The sequence below is a fragment of the Lissotriton helveticus genome, chromosome 8, assembly GCF_964261635.1.
Source record: "Lissotriton helveticus chromosome 8, aLisHel1.1, whole genome shotgun sequence".
Lineage (NCBI taxonomy): Eukaryota > Metazoa > Chordata > Amphibia > Caudata > Salamandridae > Lissotriton > Lissotriton helveticus.
Genome location: NC_136069.1, coordinates 75,585,520 through 75,598,828, shown reverse-complemented (window position 1 = coordinate 75,598,828; position 13,309 = coordinate 75,585,520). Strand labels below are relative to the sequence as shown.

Here is a 13,309-nt window from a genome sequence, read left to right as displayed (position 1 = left end):
GTTGTGTGTTGGAATGGACCTCCGGAATTTGCTGTTCTATAGAGGAAATACGAGTATCCATGACCTCCCACTTTTCTTTCAAAAGTTGCATATCTCTACTTGTTTCCTCAATGAATGGGCGCAAGGCGCGGATTTCTTCTAAAATTAAGTCCATAGAAGGCGATGGAGGAGGTGATTCCGATGAGAGAGAGTCTTGCTTTGGCCTCTTGTTAGATGACGCTGCAGCAGGAGGTGATTTAGTTGATGGTGATGATTTATTTAATGGCAAGTGGCTCGATGAAGAGCGTTGAGAGGAGGAGGTCGCCATCTTGGGGGGTTGTGGTGAGGGACCCAAGTTAGAAGAGTTCACAGAAGAAGATGCAGAAGGACGAAACACAAACTTGGGTTTGCGTAGATTCACCATAAAAGAGACCAGGCCAGAGAAGTATAGATGACCAAAGTGCAAATGTAAAAGATATTGACCACTGAAGGCAAGAGAGCAACGGCCCACCTATGTTACGTTGAAACACTCCCTCTAGAACGTTCTGCGCAAGACCGGTAGTGAGACACTACCAGACAATAAAATTTTGAAATGCGGGACAATTTACACCAGCTTCGCAACAGCAAGCACCGGCCACTCAACTGTGCTTTATAGGAGAAACTTCTGCGTTGAAGGAGACAGGGGAAATTGCTCAAAACTTACCTGCAACGCCACTCGCCACACGCCGACAGCTACAGGGGCAGCTAGGAGTTCCAGCCGCCACCGCCGAGAGTCATCTTGACAACCAGACTCGCGCCGCCGCTCCGGGAACCTCAACACCCGGCAGGCAACGCGGCGGCGCGTAATTGACGCGCCAGGAGAGCGCCGCCGGCCCATAAAGCCCCTGACACCCCCGCGTCACGGGACGCGAGCGGGACGCCCGGGGCTAAGCCCGGGCAAAGGGCGGGCCCTCTACGGCCCTCAGCGGCAGGAGGCGACAGGGACAGGGCCAGAAACCCTGTTGGACGCTCTTGGATGCCTAAGGTACTATCCACTGCATAAGTAAGCCACTGTAATACGCAACATTTGCACCTGCTATTGTTTGTGGACATCGTCTTCTATTGGTAAAGTATTATGCGGAAAAAAGGTCTTGCTCCTACTGGTCCTACTGCAAATACGATGGATAACTATGTGGTCCAAACTGTAAAAAAAATTAATACACAGAGGAGAGAATCCTTGGGGCTGAGTCAATCACCAGACTTAAGACTTCTGAGCCCGACCATACCTCCCCCCACAGATGACATCACATCTGCGGAGATTGACTGTGAAGTGCATTCCATCTCTACTGTTAACCAAGATAATGGCAACCCCACTGAAAATATTGTGCATAGCCCTGAGTTACTCATTGTGGACTCTGTGAACCATACAGATAGTGACTCTGAAATAGAAACGCAGGCTTGTCTTTCAGATGAAGACCAATCGATATCCGATCAGGCCTCCCGGGCCGAACACTTGAGGGCAAAACCTCAGCCAAAACGGGGAGGGTTAAGATCAGGGGTAAGGAAGAAGAGGGCAAATACTCCTAAGGTTAACTTAAAGGATCACGTAGAGCGAAGGGCAATGTTTAATGCTGATGATGATTTGTTCCTTAAAATTGCTGAACTAATTGAAAGTAAAATCAAAGCCATTGTTAAACCTCTAATCGCTAAAATAGATAAATTACAAACTGAGGTTAAAAAGCTAGGTGGCCAGCAGAACAAGCTAGTGGAGGGAGTTGAAAATGTTTCCACCTTGGTCGTTAACATGGGTAATAACTATGGAGAGCGTGCTACTCCTGAGTGTGCCGCTCCAGATGAATTATCATCCAATAGTTTTCCATCGCAAGTATTGGTTTTAGATACTAATGACACAGCTGGGAAATGGGGCCGCTCCCTTAACAGTTGAAATTCCCCCAGTACAGCCCCATTTAACAGACCCTCTACAATTTATAGTGGAAGCTTCCCCCGTTGTCTTAGTACTTGCTAATGTTCCCCCACTAGAAGCTGGTATTGTGGAAACCCCAACCACCCTATCTAATAAGGCTTTGCAATGGCTCACACACAACATGAGACTAGCCCCAGGGGGGGCCCAGCAATTGGCTCAAGAGATTAAAAATGCAAAAAGGGTCTCCTGGTTAGGAAATCGTCCTAAAAAATTTAAAGGGGATTGTGTGGCAGTTAGTTTTTCACACACAGATGTGTTGCCAAACTTCCTTACTAACTTACTGCCGCCCCAATGCAGGAATGGCACTGTTGTACCTCTAACTTTAAAATTCTTTTATGGAGAACAACAGAATGTCACCTACCCCAGGACCCCAGCGTTTGGGAGGGATAACAATTGGGATTCAAATAATAGATGGGGAGGAGAACAACACCGAAATATTTTAAATCATTCAGCTCTTCCCGCTTATCAAAATCCCTTTGTACAGCCCCTTTTGTTGTCCAATCGATATGCACCTCTATCCTCTTTGGATCAAAACGATTGACTTTTGCCTGATCACTCAAGTTGTGAAGAGAACTATGCACCAGCACTTAGCATACTTACCTGGAATATTGCAGGAATCAAGGCCAAAGTAGGTAATGCGGCATGGCTAGATGTGATGAATAAGTTCGACATTATTGCATTGCAGGAAACATGGGATAAAAATAATAGCTTTTCTTTAGATGGCTATAGCCTTTTTTGTATACCTGCAGTGTCTAGCACTGCTGGACGAGCTAAGGGAGGCTTGTTAACCCTCTTTAAATTGAACATTAATGGAAGCTTAAAGAAATGTGACTCTGGGTCCGAGCATTGCTTAATTGTTGAACTTTCTTCCGCTGATTTCCCTAACATTTTATTTATAAATTTTTATAATTCCAATGCATCTGAGGGCACTTTATATAGCCTAGATAGATTGGATTTGTTTTTGTCAGTCTATAGTGAAACCGTTAATTCTTTTGGAATTGTGTTTCTGGGAGATTTTAATATACACCCGTGTTCACTAATGTGTGTTTGCGATGATGTAGATTCCCCCCCAAACTGTTTGCCTATTCATCTTGAACATAACAAACAGGGGGAATGTTTAGAGAACTTTTTAGCAAGATGGAACTTATATGAGTCTGGCTGCGGAGAGGGGGTGGAGAGGGTTCCTACATTTAAGGGAACTGACAATGGCTCTATTATTGATTACATATTTATTTCAGCGTGTTTTTTAGCTAAGGTTTTAATGTATAAAACTGTGGTTTCTGTTTTCAGTGACCATAATCCTGTTTCATTGGATATTGTGGCCACAGACTTTATAGGCCTAAAAAATGGCCCTTGTAGTTTCAAACATGTACTTAGGGCTAAAGACCAAGGACGAAGACTGAAATGGGATAGTATAATTCCGGAATCTTTCATACAAGAGGTACTTTTTGAGGCTGAGGGTGAAGTTGGAGTGTGCCTATCTAGTGAATCTGAAGATAGGGAAGTAACAACTGCGTTCGCTAGTATATGCAATAAGATTAATTCTAGGTTATCTGTTGCCTCCATACCTAGTAAAATGCCCATCAAAAGATGGTTTGACCGCAGCTGTACTAAAGCACATTCTGCACTGTTAAACGCTCTAAAAATTGTTCCAAAAGATCGTGAACTCATTACTACTTGCAGAGCCCAGTATAAAAAGGCCATAGCAGATCGGAAAAAACAGCTTAAAGATGAGGCCTGGATAAAGCTTTCAGACCCAGCAGTACTGAAAATTAGTGGAGAATTTTGGAAGATTGTCAATCAGCCTCTATTTACAGGGGAGGAAATTTCTCCCCTTGAATCGAATATTCCTGATGATGGCTGGGTTAAACATTTTAGTGCTATCTATTCCGATCATACTAGCGGAAATCCTGGCCCTCAGGTGGTTGACACTAACGCCATTGGGAACTATTTGCACTTTGAAGTATCGGAAGTTTTACATGCCATTGATTGTACCCTGAAGAAGAAGGCGCCAGGACCCGATGGTGTTCCTGCAGACGCTTTTAAATGCTTTCCTAATTTTTGGTCAAGATTACTTTGCAGGGTCTTTAACGCATTAAACCTTGAGAATATTCCCTTGTCATGGAAATCATCCATAATTATTCCTGTATTTAAAAAGGGAAACAGGCAGGACCCTGCTTGTTACAGACCAATTTCGCTGATTGATTCATCAGTTAAGATTTTAGGAAGAGTAATACTAGCAAAATTAAATGATTGGGTTAACGAGAATGGCATTTTGACAAATGTGCAATATGGTTTTAGAACTAAAAGAAGCACCCTCGACCAATGCCTTAATCTCCATCTGCTGATTGAGAAATATACTAGGGCTAAGGAGGGGTCCATGTACCTCGGTTTCATGGACCTCTCCTCAGCCTTTGATCTGGTCAACAGATCTAAGCTATGGTCAAAACTATTGGAAATGGGCTTGGATAGGTCAATAGTCAACTTACTGGCTGATTTACATTCTGGCCTTACCGCAAAAATTAGAGTTTCCTCTAAAGGAAGGTGTACCGATGTCTTCGCCTCAGAGAAAGGAGTTAGACAGGGGTGCATTATGGCGCCCCTGTTGTTCACATTATATGTGAACGCCTTGGAGCCCGCCCTTAGGGACGTAACCCTCGACATTCCGCGTGCGGGGGAACAGGGGATCCCTGTCCTCCTTTACGCGGATGACGCGGTTCTTCTTGCTCGTACCGGGGTGGGACTGCAACGACTCCTGGACGCCTTTGAAGCGTTTATGTGCTCTCTTGATTTGAAAGTAAACGCGAAAAAATCTCAAATTATGCTTATGGGCAGGGTAACTAGGAAAAATTATCATAAAACTTTTAAATGTGGACAAGAAAAACTTGCCCGTGTAACTTCCTTTCCTTACTTAGGGATTACCTTTGATGAGAAGGGCAACTGGGGACCCCAGGTAAAGAATAGAGCAACCTCGTTAGCCAGAACATCTGCAGCCCTACAAGGGTTTTCTAGGAAACTCGGGGCTAGGCCAATCGCAGCCATATTGAAAATTTATAAAGCCAAATGTATCGCAGTGGCATCCTATGGTGGCTCAATTTGGGGACATAAGGGTCTGGCCCCCTTACAGACGATGGAAAATAAATGTCTTAGATCTGTCCTTGGAGTCCCACAGTCAACCTCGTCCCACACTGTTCATATGGAATTAGGGGCAGCCTACATTACAGATTTAATAAAAATAGCACCGTTAGTTGCTTGGCTGAAGCTGTGGCTTAATAAGGAAATCCCCTTAAACCATATTATTTTAAAAGATTGTCTGTGTTTGGACAAAGTTAACAATATTGGTTGGTTGACTTACATTAAGGAAAATTTCAAAAGGCTGAGGAGGCCTGAGCTCTACCTCGATACAGATTCTATAGTATCTAAAGATATAGAGACCACAAAACTAGCAATGAAAGAGCTCTTATCTTTGGAAAGAGAAGAACGAGAGTTGAAAAAACCCAGTGTTAGGGTTAGTTTATTATTGTCAATACCCGACGGCCCAGAGAATTATTTGAATACAGTGACCCATCCCTACCACAGGTTTATTTTAACTCGTTTTCGTTATAATTTGATACATTTTAACCTTGGTTTTTATCCTGTATGGAGTACCCCTGATAAGGCGTTACCATGTACTTGCGATCATTTCTCCGAACAAGATACTATGCACTTTGTAATGTTTTGTAGCCATTACATTGATGCTAGGAGAAAGTTTTTGGTGCCTATTCTCAAGGAAGCTGGATTTATCCAGGTTAAACCTGCTCTTATTTATTTACAGCTTTTACAGACTCCCAAGATTATGTTTTGCGTAGCTAGTTTCTTGGTTAGAGCTATTAGGAGCAGGAATGATAGATTAAAAAATGTGGTTATTCTTCCTATATAGATTCCTTTTATGTATTTACATGTATCTATATGTGTCTATATTTGGACCTTTAATCATGCATGATTTTTTCTCAGGGACTTTTGTGGTTGTAATGCCTATTTTCCGGGGATTTCCCTTTTTAGCTTTTTTAGTTTTTTGTATCTTAGTATTCTTTGCACTTTAGCACTTTGCACTTTGTATCATTACATCACTATGAATTGTAAACTGATGTATGATTTTTATAGTATTGTATCATAAATGTTTTTAGAAGAATGTATTTGTTATATATGTATGTTTGTATTGCCATCGTCTTTATATGATATTAAGTTATCGCAATAAAGTAATTTGACTGACTGACTGAAGGAGACATGCGAGTGACTGTGAATAACTTCAAACAAGAAAATCACCCAGAAGTATCTTGAAAGAAACTGTAGCTCCGTTCTAATGAGTCATTTTGCCGGTAGAAGCAATAAAATGGTACACTGACGAGTTGACCTGAAAGGCTTCATTACCAGCATTGGACTGCATTCAGTTTGGAGGAGAGAGGAGGAGAAATAAAACATCATCTGCACATATTTGAATAAACCAGCCAGATGACTATGCAATTCCTGTCAGATGGTGACTACGACTTAATTCTGCCAGCATAAACGAGTGGAAAGCCTCAGGGGCATACACCGTAGTATTAAGCCTGGGACAATAAAGCACGTTGCAACAGCTCCGCTCCGAAAAACAATGAGGCAGAAGGCATTGAAAGTCACAAAGAAAGCATGAGAGACTGCTAAATTGCGAAAAACAAAAAGTCGTGATCTCCACAGCAGGCGCGGGAACTCGAAAATGGTGGCTGCATATCTCCAAATAGGCGACGCGTGAGCCTCAAAGGCTAACCTGCATGATGATGTGGCAGAAGACAGCATTGGAGCGGTGAGCACTGTGGCAGGAATTGGGACAGGCAAAGTTCGTCAAAGGAACCGCCAGAGCCGAGGCAGCAGACAAAATGGCGGTTCCGTGCGCCTCAGAACTTCAATCCGACAAAGAAGCGTCAGAACATGTCAGGAAAGGCTGCAGAAGGGCTCCGACTGTTCGCGGCATGTTCCGGTTGTAGAAACTGCTGATATTCATCGAAGACGGTCGTCCTCACCGTCGGAAAATTACAGGGAGGTGCTGCGGTACGGAGGAGCTCTTCGCCTAGCCGTCCATCTTGCGCGGCACCTAAGCCACGCCCCAACCACACTTGTTTCTCACTGATACCCAGAGCCTTTTTTAGCCTTCCTATAACCTCTCTGATGATCTTTATTGATTTTGGACTCTCCCCACAGGTGTGACCGGCTGTTACACTTTACAGTCCCTTTGCCCTGGATTAACTCTCCACAGATGGAGCCCTCTTTTAATTGTGTGACCCTCTTCACTTTTTAGGCCACGGTGTTCAGCACCCAAGCTACACTCATGTACGTTGGTCCCCGACATGTGGAGACTTGGGGGCAAATCTACAAGGAAGTGCTGCAGCGTGGCACAGCAAGCCCTTTGGCTGCACCATGTGGCGGCACTTCCGAAGCACAAGAATGCGACATATTTAAAATAATATGTCACATTCCGGTGCTCTCCCCTGCTCTGGCGCACAAACTGCAGCCATACTCCAGCGCAGGCACCCATGCTTCTTTTTGTGCAGGAAGGGCCACCTTCTGGCACAAAAGCAATCACTACAGGCATTTTCCTCTTCCAATGCGTGCTGTAGAATGCAGCACGTATTGAAAGAGGAAAAAACGAGGAGAAATGAAAACATCTCTCCTCGTTGTGCCTCGCTACAGAGGCGTAGCATTCACATGCATTTCCAGATTTACGATTCCTTTTAAATCTGGAAATGTGTCTCGTTCCATGGGTGTTGCGTGAAAACACCAACAGCAACACCCATGGACAGCCCCTTCCACACAACGTGCTGTGTGTGAAGGGGCCATATTTACAAGGAGAGGAAAAGTCACGCAGGGTGGCTTTTCCTCTTCTTGTAAATATGGTGAAGTGAAATGCGCCTCCAGTACGTCACAAAAAGTGCCATACTGGTGGCGCAGGGGGCTTGTAAATCTGCTCCTTAATGTCCAAATACCATAAGAGTCTCCATTCAAACCAGTGGTATAACACCAATCTTCTTGTATGTCTCTCCTTCTCAGCCTAAAAGACTGCATAGAGCCAGCTATATTAACCATTTACTTGCACTTATTCACCAAGTGCCAAGTTATACGTGCCCCCATCTTATTTCCTCTCTTTCTTTATTTATTATTCTGACAGCGTGAAATTCATTTTGTGCAATCTCTGTCCTGATGATGACCTGATTTAATGCAGTTTGAAGCGCCGTCGACACAAATCTGCAGATTTACGGCTTCTTGCATTTAACATCCTTTTGTAAAATTGTCTCCTCCAATATTCATGTTTTGTGCAATTTTAAATCAATGCCTTCTCGCTGTTATTTTCACGTACCTCACAAGTGCTGTTGCCATTTTTCTCAGACCAGAAAGTCAAGGTGCACATTTTGCAACACTGTAGTAGGGTGAGATGTAATGTCCAAGGTACCCCTTTAGTGGAACACTTCCAAACACTGAAACACCCACCAGAGAGTCTCAAATGGATTGTACTGGAAAAGGTAACACTGGTCCTTAGGGGTGGGTGACATTAACGCAATTCTGAATATTCGTGAATGTTGATGGATTAACTCCCTAGAAACCATACAGAATGGGCTAAATGAATTAGATGAAACCCCTAAACACGTGTCTTGCATCAACACAGAATGATTTCAGCTGTATGTTTGATTTTGTTAAAAAAATGTCATATCATGTCATGCTGTGATATTTTCTGATGAAATGTCTCATTCTTTTCTGTTCCGTTGCCTTCACTGTCTGAGTGCTTAAGATACTTCAACAAGTGTTCCCACAACTTACTCCAAATGGACCCACTTGATACTTTTATTATGGTTATTTTAGTCATTTGACCTCTAACATACTGATTTGTATGATACAACACAACATGATGTGCTATCAATTGCTGGCTTGCTATGTACTCCTTTATGTGTTTAACGTGGCGAATTATCAAGAGAGATATACCATATATGTTGTGCCTCACAGAGGTCCACAATCCTCGTAGGCCCACATTACTAAAGGTTTGTACTTATTTCCACTCTTGACAGCACCATCGCGGATGACTCCCAACATGATTTTGGATATATCTACCACTTCTTCCACACACGTGGACTGCGTACTTACTTGTATCAATTTTCTAAGTAACTGTATCAGGCATCACATAACCTTTATTGCCATCTCAAATAACATCTTCCAATTTCAATACACTCTGACCCCAGTGATTCGTGCACCGAAGTTATTTGTCAGTGTCTATCGCTGACACTTACAGCTCCTGGCTGCTGGTGATAGCATTCCGCGACTGTACCTCTGACGCAAGTACAGCCTGCCTGACCGTAATACATTTTTAGACGTAAACATGTTGGTGGGTTAGGCTGTACATCTGAAATTGTTCACGCTTCAAGGTACGAACTCCTCCTTTTTCCGCAGGCTATATCAATACGTTGGTTTTCGGAGATTACATATATATATAATCGTTTTCTTGAGATTAAATTACCTTTGATTTGCAAACCCACAGAGTCGGTGCCTGTTTGTGTTTGAATGGATGATTCAGGACTGGATCTATAAATATGTAATGTATGTAATGTATGTGGTCTTGTAAAGCGCACTGCTGCCCTGAGGCGTCCTGGCGCTGTAGACCGCTGGGGAACCCGTCCTGGCTATCCCTGTGAGATGGTGCCTAACTGGGCATCTCCAAGGTGAAACCAGGCATCCCCGGCGAATGTGGGGGGCCGTTGTAGAGATGAGGCAAGCTAATGCCCCGAGTTGCCGAGTGTGATCCCTGGTTAGAGTAGGCACCGAGGCAAGAATTATCGAGTCCGCTGACCCTGGTCCACGACCCTGCCGCGTCGGGAATTAAACCCTGGTCCCGGGCCGTTCTCTGCTTCCGGGTCTGCCGCCTCTAACCAGTGAGCCACACCACTCCGCATATATATGTATATATATATATATATATATATATATATATATATATATATATATATATATATATATATATATATATATATATATATATGTATGTATGTATGTATCTATGTATATATATATATATATATATATGTATTATTTATAAATAACCAATAACATACCACAGACCCACTAAGTGAACAAGGGCACTTGTTGCCCGAAACACGTCGTGCTGGATGTGAGAACAAGGGATAATAAACCTACCTGCTGAATCTATACTGCCTGGTGGTCCATTGATTTAGTATATATTTAATTTTCAGTACTTAAAGTTATTTATTTGTGTATTTTTGTAACTAATTGTTTTTTATGCATTTAAAAAAAAATCTATTTATTGAAAAAACAAAACAAATGACATCAGATAAATCAACCAAATACAAAATAAACCATCATTTAAAATGCACTATATACAATAAATGAAAAAGTGCTCAACTCAAATAATCATGAACATTCCCAAAAGCATAGTCGAGTGGAGCTAGATTGAAGGATACCTATTTATAGATAATCTCGTGATGTACAGTTACAGTGTTTCATTATTGACAGCAAACGGAGAGGTATCAGTAAAAGGAGCACATAGCCAGTCTCTACTCTTGTTCCTTGGGGCCCAGATCTTCATCCATTTACCTCTACTTTCATACATTTGGAGATTATTTTTAGATGTTCCTGGATTAATTCCGCTAGATGCTCACATCCACAAAATAGACTGACGCCTCACAGCGCATTGTTTGATGAATTCATTTAGTGAGTACATTATTCCGAAGGGCCCATTTTGAGCTATAAATCACCATTGGCCCACTATACTAAGAAATATTTATTTATTTATTTCTCAGCACCAACACATTCTACTAAGGGACTTGGCTGTTGTTATTAGCCTCTCTCCCATAGGCGCCTAGGGGCCCATTGATGTATCTTTCCACCTATTGTTCCGGTCGACATAAGGTGAACATTCACTGCCTTTTTGTTATCGCACTTTTGTAGTTACATACATCCGTCATCCATAACAACTCGGTTATCCCTCTCACTTCGTATATATTTATAGTGTCTTCCTATGTCCTGATGAAGACCCAGGTTTAAGGACCTAATGTACCTCCGTTTGTCTATGGGGTTGAAACGTCGACTGTGACTACGTACCTGTACTGATTTTGATTCACAGCATTAATAACATCAATTTCTTTACTGTATCTATCTGATGACTATGTATTTCGATATGTTCTCAGCCGATCAGGCAATTAGACAGGTCTTCTTTACAGACATTGTGTTAATAATGTATAAACACCCCCATTCCACACTTTCACCCCTCACAAGAGCACTTCCTCAAGCACGATTTCCCCTTGGAGCACCTATAACGTAAATGTTCAGTTCATATGCATGAGTAAAATGCTGATATAAATATACTTGAATTTGTAAAATTGTCTGTTAGTTTTTTATATGGGTGGTATGATTGTTCTACTGGACTATCCACTGTGACTGTCTTGTTTTTTGTACTGACATTTTTCTCATGAGCACTATGTGTCTACCACATACCTATTGCACATTCTCAGGGAAACAATAATGCTGTCCCAAAGTTATTTTTGTTCCCACTGTGAATACAAACCGCAAAAATCAATCCTTAGTGTTTTCTCAATTTTCTGTGTAATTCTTTTACTTTGCGTGAATAATTACTAAAGTATTACCTGTTGAGACATTGTTGTATGCTACTATATTCATCCAGGTCTTAACTGGGTCTATGGATTTTCTACTGTTATTGTTAATTGTTAAATTTTTAGTTTGGCCATAAGGAGTTGTGCAGTGTGTTGAGTTCCTATCTTGAAGGAGAAAAGCTGTGAAAGAAGTCAGGCGTCGAGGTGAGGTTGCGGTATCACTCCCGCAATACTGTGGGCATGGCAGCAGTTTCAGTGGAGTCATTCGGTATGGTAGGCCACATCTTCATGCTCTTTGTAATAGCCACTGATGCCTGGAGCAGTAGACCCCTCCATGTCTACTCAGTGATTCAGTGGATCCAGCACTAGGTAGCCATAAGTGTGCTAGCACAGAGAAAGCAGGAATGTGCCATATTTTAGAATTTATGGCACACTCCTGTTCTCTATTCTTCAAAACTATTAAACATCCCAATTGCCAGGAAAAAGTAAGAAGTGCAGATGCATGTGTAACTGAATGTTTGTAGTTGTTTTCAGGAAAAGTGGACTGAAGACTGCTAAGATTTTTTTCCTCCTGATATTCTTCTTAGGGGAAAAAAGAAGATGGAGGTGATGGGTTCTATTTATCCAAAGATGTTTGAAGCTGAATCTACAGACTTCTCCCATGGCAGAAAATAAGTTGCAGGGGCTGGTGAGGTCTCCATTGGAGGCTTATGACACATATAGAGGTGCGTCAATCCCCTTCGTAATCTCTAAAACTGTCCAGCAGCTCTCAGTTTTCAGTCTACTCACCTTAATCCTGTTCTTCCTGAATCTCACATGAGTATGATGAGGAAGAGATGAGGTTTCCAGGAGATTCCTCCATGCCAAGGGGAAAATAAATACAGCAGGAGAATTAACAGTTCTGTGCACATGGGGATTTCCTGCTGTAAAACTGCAGTCCTCAAATTGGGTAGATTGGCAGTAACTAGGAGAGTAGTAATTGTCAAAACCGAAGAACAGGCCCCCGATAAAGTACCTTTCATGAAGTATGGATTAGATGGTGTAGTTGAAAAGTCAGCTAGATGGGGGAATGTTAATATTGAGAAAGTCGATGTCACTATGAATAACGATACATTCATGTATAAAACAGAAGTCTCATCTTTATTGACTAATTTGCCCGTTACGAACTGCAGGTCAACTAAGACTCAGAAATACGTAGTCAGGCAGGTGCTGAGACCCAGGCCCGATGTCACTGGTTGCTTAGTCATGGGTGGAGTGGCATCGAGCCGTTAGATCGACACGCAAACTAAAAAACCCAGATCAATCCCACAGATAGGTGCTGGGACACCACAATGGTCCCGGGAGATTGGCTCAAATAAAGCACATATTACCCTCAGGTCCCTTATGTCCTCGTCCCATTCATTACAAAGTGGAGATGACCATCTCCCGACAGAAAAAAACAAGAGGAATACTGGGACACTAATAATGCCCCTCCCACCAGGAGTACATCAGCAGTACTTACCCAGCAGCCCTCCTGTTCTTTTGTTTCTGTCTGTTGACAGAATGGTTGGTGTTCTGGTGCTGCTCCTGCTGGGCTGGAGTGGCAGTGCTCATTCTTCACCCCCTGCCCGGCTGCCTGGCTGTGTGGGCGCGGGGTTCCCTGGACTGTGTCCTGGCCTGCCGGGCTTGCTGGGCGACAGTCTCTCTTGGAGCCAGTGTCCTGCTGTGCTCTGTGTGCACCTCCCGGTCCTTTGTGGCTGGGGCT

At 42.8% G+C, this 13,309-nt stretch overlaps 1 long non-coding RNA gene across 1 annotated transcript in view; it reads left to right on the top strand.

Annotated features, from left to right (window-relative positions):
- LOC144771471 (uncharacterized) overlaps nucleotides 1-12,247 on the top strand; it is a 130,523-nt gene extending 118,276 nt beyond the window's left edge. Inside the window, exon 5 of the long non-coding RNA XR_013599296.1 lies at nucleotides 12,153-12,247. This is a non-coding gene — a long non-coding RNA (uncharacterized LOC144771471). The remainder of the gene's footprint in view (nucleotides 1-12,152) is intronic.
- Nucleotides 12,248-13,309: the final 1,062 nt, after the last annotated feature.